The sequence below is a fragment of the Pseudophryne corroboree genome, chromosome 8, assembly GCF_028390025.1.
Source record: "Pseudophryne corroboree isolate aPseCor3 chromosome 8, aPseCor3.hap2, whole genome shotgun sequence".
NCBI classification, from domain to species: domain Eukaryota; kingdom Metazoa; phylum Chordata; class Amphibia; order Anura; family Myobatrachidae; genus Pseudophryne; species Pseudophryne corroboree.
In genome coordinates, this window is record NC_086451.1 from 393,826,933 (window position 1) to 393,842,360 (window position 15,428).

A 15,428-nucleotide genomic window follows, 5' to 3' on the forward strand; every position below is an offset into this window, starting at 1 on the left:
GAACTTTGTACCTACTAATTTGCATAATGATTTTGAAAGCAGAGTTGATCGCTGCAGATTTAGCAGGTTATTGCGTTTAAAGGAGTTCTTTAACTCTCATGTTACCCCCAAAGAGGATGTGGCAGATTGTCCTGTCAAAGCTACTTCCACCTTTGACCCTTATTCCACTAATTCTGCTATTAAAGTGTTCACACGCACTATGTCTCAAAGCATTGATAACTGCAGTAAGTCCAGCAGTTCATTCGTTTCAAATATCACTAAGGCAGAGCGTTTAGCTCTGCAGCATTTATCAGCTTACACTGATATCACGGTGCGCCCTGCCGATAAGGGGGGAGGCATCGTGATACAGGATTTGGTGGACTACAAAAAAGAGGCATATCGTCAGCTTAACGATCAGACAGTATACACTAAGCTAGAGGTTGATCCCACTTCTGAATTTACCGGTGAATTGAATAATTTATTACTACAGGCAGAAACAGGTGGTATTATTTCTAATGCCACTAGTAAAGCGCTGGTAGTGAGGGCACCTAATGTACCAGTCTTTTATACCATACCTAAGCTGCATAAAGACCCAGTATGTCCTCCTGGACGACCCATAATAGCAGCCAGGAATTCTTTATATTCCAAAGTTGCCCAATACATAGATTTCTATCTTCAACCGGTTATTCAGAATGAAGCTACATATCTTAAGGATACCACTACTTTTTTAGCGAAACTGAGAGAAACACATGTTACCCCGGGTGAATGCTGGTTGTGCACGGCGGATGTGGTTAGCCTGTACACCAGCATTCCCCATGATCGGGGTCTTAATGCAGTGAGAACGCTTATAGATGGTAATCCCAAGTATACTGGTCCTGACATTGACTTTTTTATGTCACTGCTTAATTTAACGTTAGTTAGAAATTATTTTCTTTTTAACAATGAATTTTTTAAGCAAGAAAGAGGCTGTGCAATGGGATCATGCTCAGCACCGGCATACGCTAATGCCTTTATGTTCGGTGTTGAGCAAGATCTCTTTTTTTCAGACATTCGATTTAAGACCAATATCGCTTTGTACACTCGTTACATCGACGATATTTTTATTCTTTGGACAGGTTCCCGTGAGGATTTCGTGGAAATGATGCACATGGTTAACATGATGGACAGTGCCATCAAGTTTACTTTTGACATTCAGTCATTGAGTATCCATTTTTTGGATGTAGAAATTAGACAAGAGGGTGGCCATTTTAATACCAGCATTTATAGAAAACCTACGGATGTTAACAGTTTATTGCTTTCTTCTAGCCATCATCCGAAGGCATTGAAGAATGGTCTGCCATATTCACAGTTCCTGCGGGTGCATCGCATCTGCAGTGAGTCTGAGGATGAAAAAGAGCAGATGGATTTGATGACCATGAAATTTTTGGAAAGAGGCTATAGTAACAAACTTTTACAGACAGCTAGAGCAAGGGCACTATTGGAACCTAAAATTCCTAGAAAAAAGACCATACAAAACAAGGGAGCATCTAATGCAGTTGTATGTGTCACTAGTTTTACCACTGCTAGTCAAAACCTGACAGATACAGCCAAAAGTATCTGGCCAATAATACAGTCAGATCCAGATATGTCTAGCCTTAAAACCAGTAGGTATCTTCCATGCTACAGGAGGGGTAGTAATATCAGGGATAAGGTAGTACATAATGATGTCTCCTCATTCTCAGTCCCCCCTATGGCTACTTTTCTTTCCAAGAAACCCGGCAATTATAAATGCACGGGTTGCACCACCTGTCTCTATTTGGAGACTGGTGACTATATACTACATCCACACAATGGTCATAAAATCATGATTAGGCAGGTTTTAACCTGCACTAGTAAATTTGTCATTTATTGCATCCGGTGTCCCTGTGGGCTCCTCTACATAGGCAAAACTACTTGTCAATTTAAAGAGAGAATGTCACAGCATAGAAGTGCAATCAAGCAAATTTTAGAGGGAAAACACATTGACCAGCCAGTGGCTAAACATTTTAAACAATATCAGCATGGTTTGGCCACCTTACGCTATAAAATGTTAGAGCAGGTCCCATTCTCCAAACGGGGAGGAGATAGGCATAGAGTCCTCTTACAGAAAGAAGCCCGCTGGATACACCGGTTAAATACGGTGTCACCCAATGGGTTAAATGAAACCCTCTCTCTGGCTTGTTTTGTATAATAATTTTCTAGTATATTTGCTGCTTATATAATGATTTGTACCTTGATAACATAGGCAAAGTGGATTCAAGGTTGTTTATACGCAGTTTATGCACGCCTCAAGATATATTCGTTTTCATTTATTATGTATGTCCCCAGCTGCTATATATGTATTTCATTTGCTCCTTTTCGAACAGTGTTATTGCCCGGATCACGGGATCCACCTTTTGTATATTTGTTACCATGGTGATGGGATACACGCACACCGGTATGCGACGCCTGCATGACAAGGTTGTCTATGGGGAATGACGCAACCGGAAATGAGTCTCCGTGAGATGCGGGGACGCTGCACGTGTGGTGATACTCTGTTTGTATAAAGGTAAGATTTTGTAATAATTCATTGTGACTTCTGATGACGGTCGAATAAAGACCGAAACGTTAAGCAACACAGATCTGATTTATTTCATTTCCTGATGTCTATGTAAAGACCGTGAGTGCCGCCAATATCCATTTCCTACATGACCTGTTCTGTGGATGGCACCAGGCGAGTTGTATCATTGAATTTATGGGAGTGCCGAATATTTTCCTTTTTGATATATATATATATATATATATATATATATATATAGCACCATAATACATTACATTATATACACAGCCAGAGCCGTAAGCAGACATTTTGGTGCCCTGTGCCAGAAATTGAAATGGTGCCCCCCACCCACACGTAAATATTAGTGATGTGCACCGGACATTTTTCGGGTTTTGTGTTTTGGTTTTGGATTCGGTTCCGCGGCCGTGTTTTGGATTCGGACGCGTTTTGGCAAAACCTCCCTGAAATTTTTTTGTCGGATTCGGGTGTGTTTTGGATTCGGGTGTTTTTTTACAAAAACCCTCAAAAACAGCTTAAATCATAGAATTTGGGGGTCATTTTGATCCTATAGTATTATTAACCTTAATAACCATAATTTGCACTTATTTCCAGTCTATTCTGAACACCTCACACCTCACAATATTATTTTTAGTCCTAAAATTTGCACCGAGGTCGCTGTGTGACTAAGCTAAGCGACCCAAGTGGCCGACACAAACACCTGGCCCATCTAGGAGTGGCACTGCAGTTTTCTAGCGAGAGGATGAGTGCTTCCATCCTCATGTGAATCTGAACCACTAGCCATGAACATAGGCCAGGGCCTCAGCCGTTCCTTGCCACTCCGTGTCGTAAATGGCATATTGGCAAGTTTACGCTTCTCATCAGACGCTTTTAATTTTGATTTTTGGGTCATTTTACTGAACTTTTGTAGTATACTTGACGACACAGAGGTAGAGCAGTTGCCTACTGTACCGTACTGCTATATATATATATATATATATATATATATACTGGTGGTAAGCAAAATTATGCACTGTACTCCTACCATATATATACTGCGCACAACTTAAATGCACCACAGGTATGGATGGATAGTATACTTGACTACACAGAGGTAGGTAGAGTAGTGACCTACTGTACCGTACTGCTATATATTATATACTGGTGGTCAGCAAAATTATGCATTGTACTCCTACTATATATACTGCACACAACTTAAATGCACCACAGGTATGGATGGATAGTATACTTGACGAAACAGAGGTAGGTAGAGCAGTGGCCTACTGTACCGTACTGCTATATATTATATACTGGTGGTCAGCAAAATTATGCACTGTACTCCTACTATATAATACTGGTGGTCCCCAGTCCCCACAATAAAGCACACTGAGCACAGATATTTGCAGCACACTGAGCACAGATACGGAGCGTTTTTCAGGCAGAGAACGTAGATATTTGCAGCACACTGAGCACAGATATTTGCAGAACACAGAGCACAGATATTTGCAGCACACTGTACAAAGAAAGAACTGAGAGGACGCAGACACGTCCTCTCGTTATCATCTCCAAAGCACGAGTGAAAATGGCGGCGACGCGCGGCTCCTTATATAGAATACGAATCTCGCGAGAATCCGACAGCGGGATGATGACGTTCGGGCGCGCTCGGGTTAACCGAGCAAGGCTGGAGGATCCGAGTCTGCCTCGGAACCGTGTAAAATAGGTGAAGTTCGGGGGGGTTTGGATCCCGAGGAACTGAACCCGCTCATCTTTAGTAAATATAGGGGCATGGTTTCATGGGAAAGTGGTACGACCACAAAATTCACATTACATTAGCCTGCACAGTAGTGTACATTTGTCACATTACATCACACAGTAGTACCCCTTATACACATTACGCCTGACAGCCCCTTACATACACCATACGTCAGGTAGCCTCTTACGCACATCACGCCAGGTAGCCTCTTACGCACATTACTCCAGGTGGCCTACGCCAGATAGCCTCTTACGCACATCATGCCAGGTAGCCTCTTACACACATTACTCCAGGTAGCCTCTTACGCACATCACGCCAGGTAGCCTCTTACACACATTACGCCAGGTAGCCTACGCCAGGTATCCTTACACACATTACCCCAGGTAGAGTCCCTTATACACACTACGCCAGGTAGAGCCCCTATACCTGAGAGAGACTGTGTGTGTGTGTGTCACACCATGATAGACAGCAGTGCTTCAGCAAGACCCACAGCTCCATGTCTCACCCGCCTCTGCGAGCAGCTCTGGGACCCGCTGCTCCATGTCCCCCCATATTACCACAGTAACACATTACATTGCATTTTACACAGCCCCCCCCCCATATTACACACAGTCGCAAATTACACTACACCCCCCCATATTACACGCAGTAGCACATTACACTACACACTCCCATATTAAACGCAGTAGCACATTACACTACACCCACCCATATTACATACAGTAGCACATTACACTACACCCACCCACCCATATTACACACAGTAGCACATTACACTACATCCACCCATATTACACACAGTAGCACATTACATTACACCCACCCATATTACACACAGAAGCACATTACTACCCCCCCATATTACACACAGCAGCACATTACACTACCCCCCCATATTACACACAGCAGCACATTACACTACCCCCCCCATATTACACACAGCAGCACATTACACTACACTCCCCCACAGTAGCACATTACACTACACCCCCCCATATTACACACAGTAGCACATTACATTACACCCCCCCATATTACACACAGTAGCACATTCCATTACACACACACACCCCATATTACACACAGTAGCACATTCCATTACACCCCCCCACCCCCAATATTACACACAGTAGCACATTACATTACACGCCCCCACGAGGCTGAAGTTAGCTTCTTATTCGGCCAGCTTCTTATTCACTTCTTATTCGGCTCCAGCTTCTTATTCAGAAAATATTATATTAAAATAAATTAAATAAGGATAGATCACTAAGTTAACATTGTATAAACTTCAAATAGTGTCCCTTACACCAATTTACATTACATTTTGAATTAAACAAAAATGATTTGGGCATGAAAATGGTGGTAAAGCGGGCACAGACACCAGATTTCTTCATTTTGAATAAGAAGCTGTAGTTGTGCAAGGGTTAAACAGCGTTGGTCAAAAGATTTGACACTTGAAACTCACACAGGGTGGTCACTTACATATCACCCACCTGCAATTTGCCTTGACCAACGAGCATTTGGGCATGAAAATGGTGGTAAAGCGGGCACAGACACAAGATTTCATCATTTTGAATAAGAAGCTGTAGTTGTGCAAGGGTTAAACAGCGTTGGTCAAAAGATTTGACACTTGAAACTCACACAGGGTGGTCACTTACATATCACCCACCTGCAATTTGCCTTGACCAACAAGCATTTGGGCATGAAAATGGTGGTAAAGCGGGCACAGACACCAGATTTCTTCATTTTGAATAAGAAGCTGTAGTTGTGCAAGGGTTAAACAGCGTTGGTCAAAAGATTTGACACTTGAAACTCACACAGGGTGGTCACTTACATATCACCCACCTGCAATTTGCCTTGACCAACGAGCATTTGGGCATGAAAATGGTGGTAAAGCGGGCACAGACACCAGATTTCATCATTTTGAATAAGAAGCTGTAGTTCTGCAAGGGTTAAACAGCGTTGGTCAAAAGATTTGACACTTGAAACTAGTGATGAGCGGGTTCGATTCCTCGAGATCCGAACCCCCCCGAACTTCACCTATTTTACACGGATCCGAGGCAGACTCGGATTTTCCCGCCCTGCTCAGTTAACCCGAGTGCGCCCGAACGTCATCATCCCACTGTCGTATTCTCGTGAGATTCGAATTCTATATAAGGAGCCACGCGTCGCCGCCATTTTCAATCATGCTTTGGAGATGAAAGCGAGAGGACGTGGCTGCGTTCTCTCAGTTCCTGTGTTCAGTGTGCTGCAAATATCTGTGCTCAGTATGCTTGCAAATATCTTTGCTCAGTGTGCTTGCAAATATCTGTGCTCAGTGTGCTTGCAAATATCTGTTCTCAGTGTGCTGAAAATATCTACGTTCTCTGCCTGAAAAACGCTCCATATCTGTGCTGCATTGTAGTATATAGTAGGAGGACAGTGCAGAATTTTGCTGACCACCACTATATAGAACAGATTGAAAGATCCTACTTGCGCTTATACTTAGGTGGCAGCCCTTAGTTACACAGAAAAACCTTTACCGTGGTTTTAATAAAGAACCATACATCCACAATTAGTGAAACCAAGTGGCGCCGCCTTATCACACCAGAATCCGAGAGGTAAAAAGAAATGGCTTACACAGCAAATTTAAAAGAAAGATTCCTGCTCCACATCAGTTAGCAATGGGCTAAGGAAAATAACAGAAAAATACAGCACATAGTGTATCCCATTTGAACAAAAGTGTGGTTTTATTATTCAATGGTCCCACTCACAGATTATAGCTGGTAAATTTGCATGTAGTAAATGGGGTCTCTTCTAGTTGGTTTTACTCCATAGATACCGTTCCCATAGGAGCTTGAAATAGAGAATAGTAATAGTGCAATACCGTCTGTGTGTTTGATTAAGGATAAATTTATTACAAGACACACTTACAAACAAGGATTAAAAAACAGCATGAATCAGAAGACATCCAGAAAGCTGCAACGAACAGTGTGGAGATATAATCACCCAAAGTCCCGGTTACTAAAGGTGTCCCAGAACTGCCGAGTAGTTCCTCCGGGTCTTCCGTAAATGCTGCACAGATCAGGCTTAAGCGCTTTCGGACCAATTGAAGAAGGACAATTGGTCCGAAAGCGCTTAAGCCTGGGGGACTGATCTGTGCAGCATTTACGGAAGACCCGGAGGAACTACTCGGCAGTTCTGGGACACCTTTAGAAACCGTGACTTTGGGTGATTATATCTCCACACTGTTCGTTGCAGCTTTCTGGATGTCTTCTGATTCATGCTGTTTTTTAATCCTTGTTTGTAAGTGTGTCTTGTAATAAATTTATCCTTAATCAAACACACAGACGGTATTGCACTATTACTATTCTCTATTTCAAGCTCCTATGGGAACGGTATCTATGGAGTAAAACCAACTAGAAGAGACCCCATTTACTACATGCAAATTTACCAGCTATAATCTGTGAGTGGGACCATTGAATAATAAAACCACACTTTTGTTCAAATGGGATACACTATGTGCTGTATTTTTCTGTTATTTTCCTTAGCCCATTGCTAACTGATGTGGAGCAGGAATCTTTCTTTTAAATTTGCTGTGTAAGCCATTTCTTTTTACCTCTCGGATTCTGGTGTGATAAGGCGGCGCCACTTGGTTTCACTACTTGTGGATGTATGACCACCACTATATATCTAGCAGTATGGTACAGTAGTCCGCTGCTCTACCTCTGTGTCGTCAAGTATACTATCCATCCATACCTGTGCTGCATTTTAGTTGTGCGCAGTATATAGTAGGAGGGGACAGTGCAGAATTTAGCTGACCACCATTATATATCTAGCAGTACGGTACAGTAGTCCGCTGCTCTAGCTCTGTGTCGTCAAGTATACTATCCATCCATACCTGTGCTGCATTTTAGTTGTGCGCAGTATATAGTAGGAGGGGACAGTGCAGAATTTAGCTGACCACCATTATATATCTAGCAGTACGGTACAGTAGTCCGCTGCTCTAGCTCTGTGTCGTCAAGTATACTATCCATCCATACCTGTGCTGCATTTTAGTTGTGCGCAGTATATAGTAGGAGGGGACAGTGCAGAATTTTGCTGACCACTAGTATATATCTAGCAGTATGGTACAGTAGTCCGCTGCTCTACCTCTGTATCGTTAAGTATACAATCCATCCATACCTGTGCTGCATTTTAGTTGTGCGCAGTATATAGTAGGAGGGGACAGTGCAGAATTTTGCTGACCACCAGTATATATCTAGCAGTACGGTACAGTAGTCCGCTGCTCTACCTCTGTGTTGTCAAGTATACTATCCATCCATACCTGTGCTGCATTTTAGTTGTGCGCAGTATATAGTAGGAGGGGACAGTGCAGAATTTTGCTGACCACCATTATATATCTAGCAGTATGGTACAGTAGTCCGCTGCTCTACCTCTGTGTCGTCAAGTATACTATCCATCCATACCTGTGCTGTATTTTAGTTGTGCGCAGTATAAAGTAGGAGGGGACAGTGTAGAATTTTGCTGACCACCATTATATATCTAGCAGTATGGTACAGTAGTCCGCTGCTCTACCTCTGTGTCGTCAAGTATACTATCCATCCATACCTGTGCTGCATTTTAGTTGTGCGCAGTATATAGTAGGAGGGGACAGTGCAGAATTTTGCTGACCCCAAGTATATATCTAGCAGTACGGTATAGTAGGCCATTGCTATTGATATATATTACTGGCATATAATTCCACACATTAAAAAATGGAGAACAAAAATGTGGAGGGTAATATAGGGAAAGATCAAGGTCCACTTCCACCTCGTGCTGAAGCTGCTGCCACTAGTCATGGCTGAGACGATGAAATGCCATCAACGTCGTCTGCCAAGGCTGATGCCCAATGTCATAGTAGAGAGCATATAAAATCCAAAAAACTAAAGTTCAGTAAAATGACACAAAAATCTAAATTAAAATCATCTGAGGAGAAGCGTAAACTTGCCAATGCGCCATTTACGACACAGAGTGGCAAGGAATGGCTGAGGGCCTGTCCTATGTTCATGGCTAGTGGTTTAGCTTCACATGAGGATGGAAGCACTCATCCTCCCGCTGGAAAAATGAAAAGACTTAAGCATGCAAAAGCACAGCAAAGAACTGTACGTTCTTCTGAATCACAAATCCCCAAGGAGAGTCCAATTGTGTCGGTTGCGATGCCTGACCTTCCCAACACTGGACGGGAAGAGGTGGCGCCTTCCACCATTTGCACGCCCCCTGCAAGTGCTGGAAGGAGCACCCGCAGTCCAGTTCCTGATAGTCAAATTGAAGATGTCACTGTTGAAGTACACCAGGATGAGGATATGGGTGTTGCGGGAGCTGAGGAGAAAATTGACAAGGAGGATTCTGATGGTGAGGTGGTTTGTTTAAGTCAGGCACCCGGGGATACATCTGTTGTCTGTGGGACGAATATGGCCATTGACATGCCTGGTCAAATGACAAAAAAAAATCACCTCTTCGGTGTGGAATTATTTTAACAGATATGCGGACAACAGGTGTCAAGCCGTGTGTTGCCTTTGTCAAGCTGTAATAAGAGGGGTAAGGACGTTAACCACCTAGGAACATCCTCCCTTATACGTCACCTGGAGCACATTCATCAGTAGTCATTGACAAGTTCAAAAACTTTGGGTAACAGCGGAAGCAGTCCACTGACAACTAAATCCCTTCCTCTTGTAACCAAGCTCCTGCAAACCACACCACCAACTCCCTCAGTGTCAATTTCCTCCTTAGATAGGAAAGCCAATAGTCCTGCAGGCCATGTCACTGGCAAGTCTGACGAGTCCTCTCCTGCCTGGGATTCCTCCGATGCATCCTTGAGTGTAACGCCTACTGCTGCTGGCGCTGCTGTTGTTGCTGCTGGGAGTCGATCGTCATCCCAGAGGGGAAGTCGGAAGACCACTTGTACTACTTCCAGTAAGCAATTGACTGTCCAACAGTCCTTTGCGAGGAAGATGAAATATCACAGCAGTCATCCTGCTGCAAAGCAGATAACTCAGGCCTTGGCAGCCTGGGTGGTGTTAAACGTGTGTCCGGTATCCACTGTTAATTCACAGAGAATTAGACAATTTATTGAGTTAGTGTGTCCCCGGTACCAAATACCATCTAGGTTCCACTTCTCTAGGCAGGCGATACCGAGAATGTACACAGACGTCAGAAAAAGAGTCACCAGTGTCCTAAAAAATGCAGTTGTACCCAATGTCCACTTAACCACGGACATGTGGACAAGTGGAGCAGGGCAGACTCAGGACTATATGACTGTGACAGCCCACTGGGTAGATGTATTGCCTCCCGCAGCAAGAACAGCAGCAGCGGCACCAGTAGCAGCATCTCGCAAACGCCAACTCGTTCCTAGGCAGGCTACGCTTTGTATCACCGCTTTCCATAAGGGGCACACAGCTGACAACCTCTTACGGAAACTGAGGAACATCATCGCAGAATGGCTTACCCCAATTGGACTTTCTTGGGGATTTGTGACATCGGACAACGCCACCAATATTGTGCGTGCATTACATGTGGGCAAATTCCAGCACATCCCATATTTTGCACATACATTGAATTTGGTGGTGCAGAATTATTTAAAAAACGACAGGCGTGCAAGAGATGCTGTCGGTGTCCCGAAGAATTGCGGGCCACTTTCAGCATTCAGCCACCGCGTGCCAAAGACTGGAGCAGCAGCAACCACTCCTGAACCTGCCCTGCCATCATCTGCAGCAAGAGGTGGTAACGAGGTGGAATTCAACCCTCTATATGCTTCAGAGGATGGAGGAGCAGCAAAAGGCCATTCAAGCCTATACATCTGCCTACGATATAGGCAAAGGAGGGGGAATGCACCTGACTCAAGTGCAGTGGAGAATGATTTCAACGTTGTGCAAGGTTCTGCAACCCTTTGAACTTGCCACACGTGAAGTCAGTTCAGACACTGTCAGCCTGAGTCAGGTCATTCCCCTCATCAGGCTTTTGCAGAAGAAGCTGGAGAGATTGAAGGAGGAGCTAAAACGGAATGATTCCGCTAGGCATGTGGGACTTGTGGATGGAGCCCTTCATTCGCTTAACCAGGATTCACGGGTGGTCAATCTGTTGAAATCAGAGCACTACATTTTGGCCACCATGCTCGATCCTAGGTTTAAAGCAAACGTTGTATCTCTCTTTCTGGCAGACACAAGTCTGCAGAGGTGCAAAGACCTGCTGGTGAGACACTTGTCAAGACAAGCGGAACGTGACCCGTCAACAGCTCTCCGTCACATTCTCCCGCAACTGGGGCTGCAAGGAAAAGGCTAAGAAATCCGAGCCCACCCACTGGCGGTGATGCAGGGCAGTCTGGAGTGAGTGCTGACATCTGGTCCGGACTGAAGGACCTGCCAACGATTACTGACATGTCGTCTACTGTATATGATTCTGTCACCATTGAAAGAATGGTGGAGGATTATATGAGTGACCGCATCCAAGTAGGCATGTCAGACAGTCCGTACTTATACTGGCAGGAAAAAGAGGCAATTTGGAGGCCCTTGCACAAACTGGCTTTATTTTACCTAAGTTGCCCCCCCTCCAGTGTGTACTCCGAAAGAGTGTTTAGTGCAGCCGCTCACCTTGTCAGCAATTGGCATACGAGGTTACTTCCATAAAATGTGGAGAAGATGATGTTCATCAAAATGAATTATAATCAATTCCTCCGTGGAGACATTCACCAGCAATTGCCTCCAGAAAGTACACAGGGACCTGAGATGGTGGATTCCAGTGTGACAAATTAATACTCTGTGAGGAGGGGGATGTACACAGTGAAAGGGGTGAGGAATCGGACGATGAGGAGGAGGTGGACATCTTGCCTCTGTAGAGCCAGTTTGTGCAAGGAGAGATTGCTTCTTTTTTGGTGGGGGCCCAAACCAACCAGTCATTTCAGTCACAGTCGTGTGGCAGACACTGTCGCTGAAATGATGGGTTTGTTAAAGTGTGCATGTCCTGTTTATACAACATAAGGGTGGGTGGGAGGGCCCAAGGACAATTCCATCTGGCACCTCTTTTTTCTTTAATTTATCTTTGCATCATGTGCTGTTTGGGGACTATTTTTTAAATCTGCCATCCTGTCTGACACTGCAGTGCCACTCCCAGATGGGCCAGGTGTTTGTGTCGGCCACTTGGGTTGTTTAGCTTAGTCACACAGCTACCTCATTGCACCTCTTTTTTTCTTTGCGTCATGTGCTGTTAGGGGACTATTTTTAAAATCTGCCATCCTGTCTGACACTGCAGTGCCACTCCTAGATGGGCCAGGTATTTGTGTCGGCCACTTGGGTCGCTTAGCTTAGTAACACAGCTACCTCATTGCACCTCTTTTTTTCTTTGCATCATGTGCTGTTTGGGGACTATTTTTTAAATCTGCCATCCTGTCTGACACTGCAGTGCCACTCCTAGATGGGCCAGGTGTTTGTGTCGGCCACTTGGGTTGCTTAGCTTAGTCACACAGCTACCTCATTGCACCTCTTTTTTTCTTTGCATCATGTGCTGTTAGGGGACTATTTTTAAAATCTGCCATCCTGTCTGACACTGCAGTGCCACTCCTAGATGGGCCAGGTATTTGTGTCGGCCACTTGGGTCGCTTAGCTTAGTCACACAGCTACCTCATTGCACCTCTTTTTTTCTTTGCATCATGTGCTGTTTGGGGACTATTATTTAAATCTGCCATCCTGTCTGACACTGCAGTGCCACTTCTAGATGGGCCAGATGTTTGTGTCGGCCACTTGGATCGCTTAGCTTAGCCATCCAGCGACCTCGGTGCAAATTTTAGGACTAAAAATAATATTGTGAGGTGTTCAGAATAGACTGGAAATTAGTGGAAATTATGGTTATTGAGGTTAATAATACTATGGGATCAAAATGACCCCCAAATTCTATGATTTAAGCCGTTTTTGAGGGTTTTTTTGTAAAAAAACCACCCGAATCCAAAACACCCGAACCCGACAAAAAAATTTCAGGGAGGTTTTGCCAAAACGCGTCCGAATACAAAACACGGCCTCGGAACCGAATCCAAAACCAAAACACAAAACCCGAAAAATTTCCGGTGCACATCACTACTTGAAACCCACACAGGGTGGTCACTTACATATCATTGACATGCAATTTGCCTTGACCAACAAGCATTTGGCCATGAAAATGGTGGTAAAGCGGGCACAGACACCAGATTTTTTCATTTTGAATAAGAAGCTGTAGTTGTGCAAGGGTTGTGCAGGTGGGTGATATGTAAGTGACCACCCTGTGTGAGTTTCAAGTGTCAAAACTTTTGACCAACGCTGTGTAACCCTTGCAGAACTACAGCTTCTTATTCAAAATGATGAAATCTGGTGTCTGTGCCCGCTTTACCACCATTTTCATGCCCAAATGCTTGTTGGTCAAGGCAAATTGCAGGTGGGTGATATGTAAGTGACCACCCTGTGTGAGTTTCAAGTGTCAAATCTTTTGACCAACACTGTTTAACCCTTGCATAACTACAGCTTCTTATTCAAAATGATGAAATCTGGTGTCTGTGCCCGCTTTACAACCATTTTCATGCCCAAATCATTTTTGTTTAATGCAAAATGTAATGTAAATTGGTGTAAGGGACACTATTTGAAGTTTATGCAATGTTAACTTAGTGATCTATCCTTATTTAATTTATTTTAATATAATATTTTCTGAATAAGAAGCTGGAGCCGAATAAGAAGTCAATAAGAAGCTGGCCGAATAAGAAGCTAACTTCAGCCTCGTCACCCCCCCCCCCATATTACACACAGTAGCACATTACATTACTCCCACCCATATTACACACAGTAGCACATTACATTACACCCACCCATATTACACACAGTAGCACATTACACCCCCCATATTACACACAGTAGCACATTATATAACACCCCCAATATTACACACAGCAGCACATTACACTACACCCCCCCATATTACACACAGTAGCACATTACATTACACCCCCCCCCCATATTACACACAGCAGCACATTACATTACACCCCCCCCATATTACACACAGTAGCACATTACATTACCCCCCCCATATTACACACAGCAGCACATTACATTACACCCCCCCATATTACACACAGTAGCACATTACATTACCCCCCCATATTACACACAGTAGCACATTACATTACACCCCCCCATATTACACACCACAGCACATTACCCCCCCATATTACACACAGTAGCACATTACATTACACCCCCCCATATTGCACACAGTAGCACATTACATTACACCCCCCCATATTACACACAGCAGCACATTACATTACACCCCCCCATATTACACACAGTAGCACATTACATTACACCCCCCCATATTACACACAGTAGCACATTACATTACACCCCCCCATATTACACACAGTAGCACATTCCATTACACCCCCTTCCTCCAATAGCCCCCAGCAGAGACAGTATACACTTGGTTTGTTGCTCCCTGAGTCACTCCTGTGAAGAGCAGGGAGTGTGTGGTGGGGAAGGTAGCACAGGGCAGACACAAGCAGGATCAGGAAGGCTGGGCTCTGTCACGCTGCCTACTGTACTGTTAGTGTGGTGGGCGGGGCCAGCCACCGGGATGCAGAGCCCTGGCTGCCGGGTCATGTGCTCCCCTGTACACTACAGGTGGCTGCTGTGCTCAGTCTTCACATCCTGCTGCAGACACTGACAGTCTGCAGCGCACAGAGCTCTCACAGGACACAGTCTGCCTCTACCCTTCTGGCCCCGCCCCCCGCATTTCCGGACTTGCGCATGCACATTCCGAATTTACGGGGATAAAGACTGACAAGGTATGCGGGGCAGCGGGAGGCTCATGTAAAAATCGGGAGCCTCCTGCTGAACGCGGGAGGGTAGGCAAGCCTGTTTTGGTGACCAACAGTATATAGTTGTACAGTACATTAGGCCATTGCTGTAGTATCTTGCAACTCTGTGTCACTGCAAGTATCCATTCCATATCTGTGCTGCATTTTTGTGAGCAGTATATATAGTATTACAGTACAGCATTTTGGTGACCAACAGTATATAGTTGTACAGTACATTAGGCCATTGCTGTAGTATCTTGCAACTCTGTGTCACTGCAAGTATCCATTCCATATCTGTGTTGCATTTTTGT

General features: G+C 44.4%; 1 protein-coding gene across 3 annotated transcripts in view; it reads left to right on the forward strand.

Moving 5' to 3' along the window:
• The window catches only part of LOC134949254 (cytochrome P450 2F2-like), a 272,832-nt gene that overhangs the window by 24,105 nt on the left and 233,299 nt on the right, over positions 1–15,428 (forward strand). Inside the window, exon 1 of one of the 3 annotated variants that reach the window (XM_063937736.1) lies at positions 2,399–2,545. The exons of the other annotated variants lie outside the window; for them this stretch is intronic. The gene's annotated coding sequence lies outside the window, so the exon portion shown is untranslated. Of the gene's footprint in view, positions 1–2,398; positions 2,546–15,428 lie in introns of those variants that run through there. 3 annotated transcript variants of the gene reach the window in all.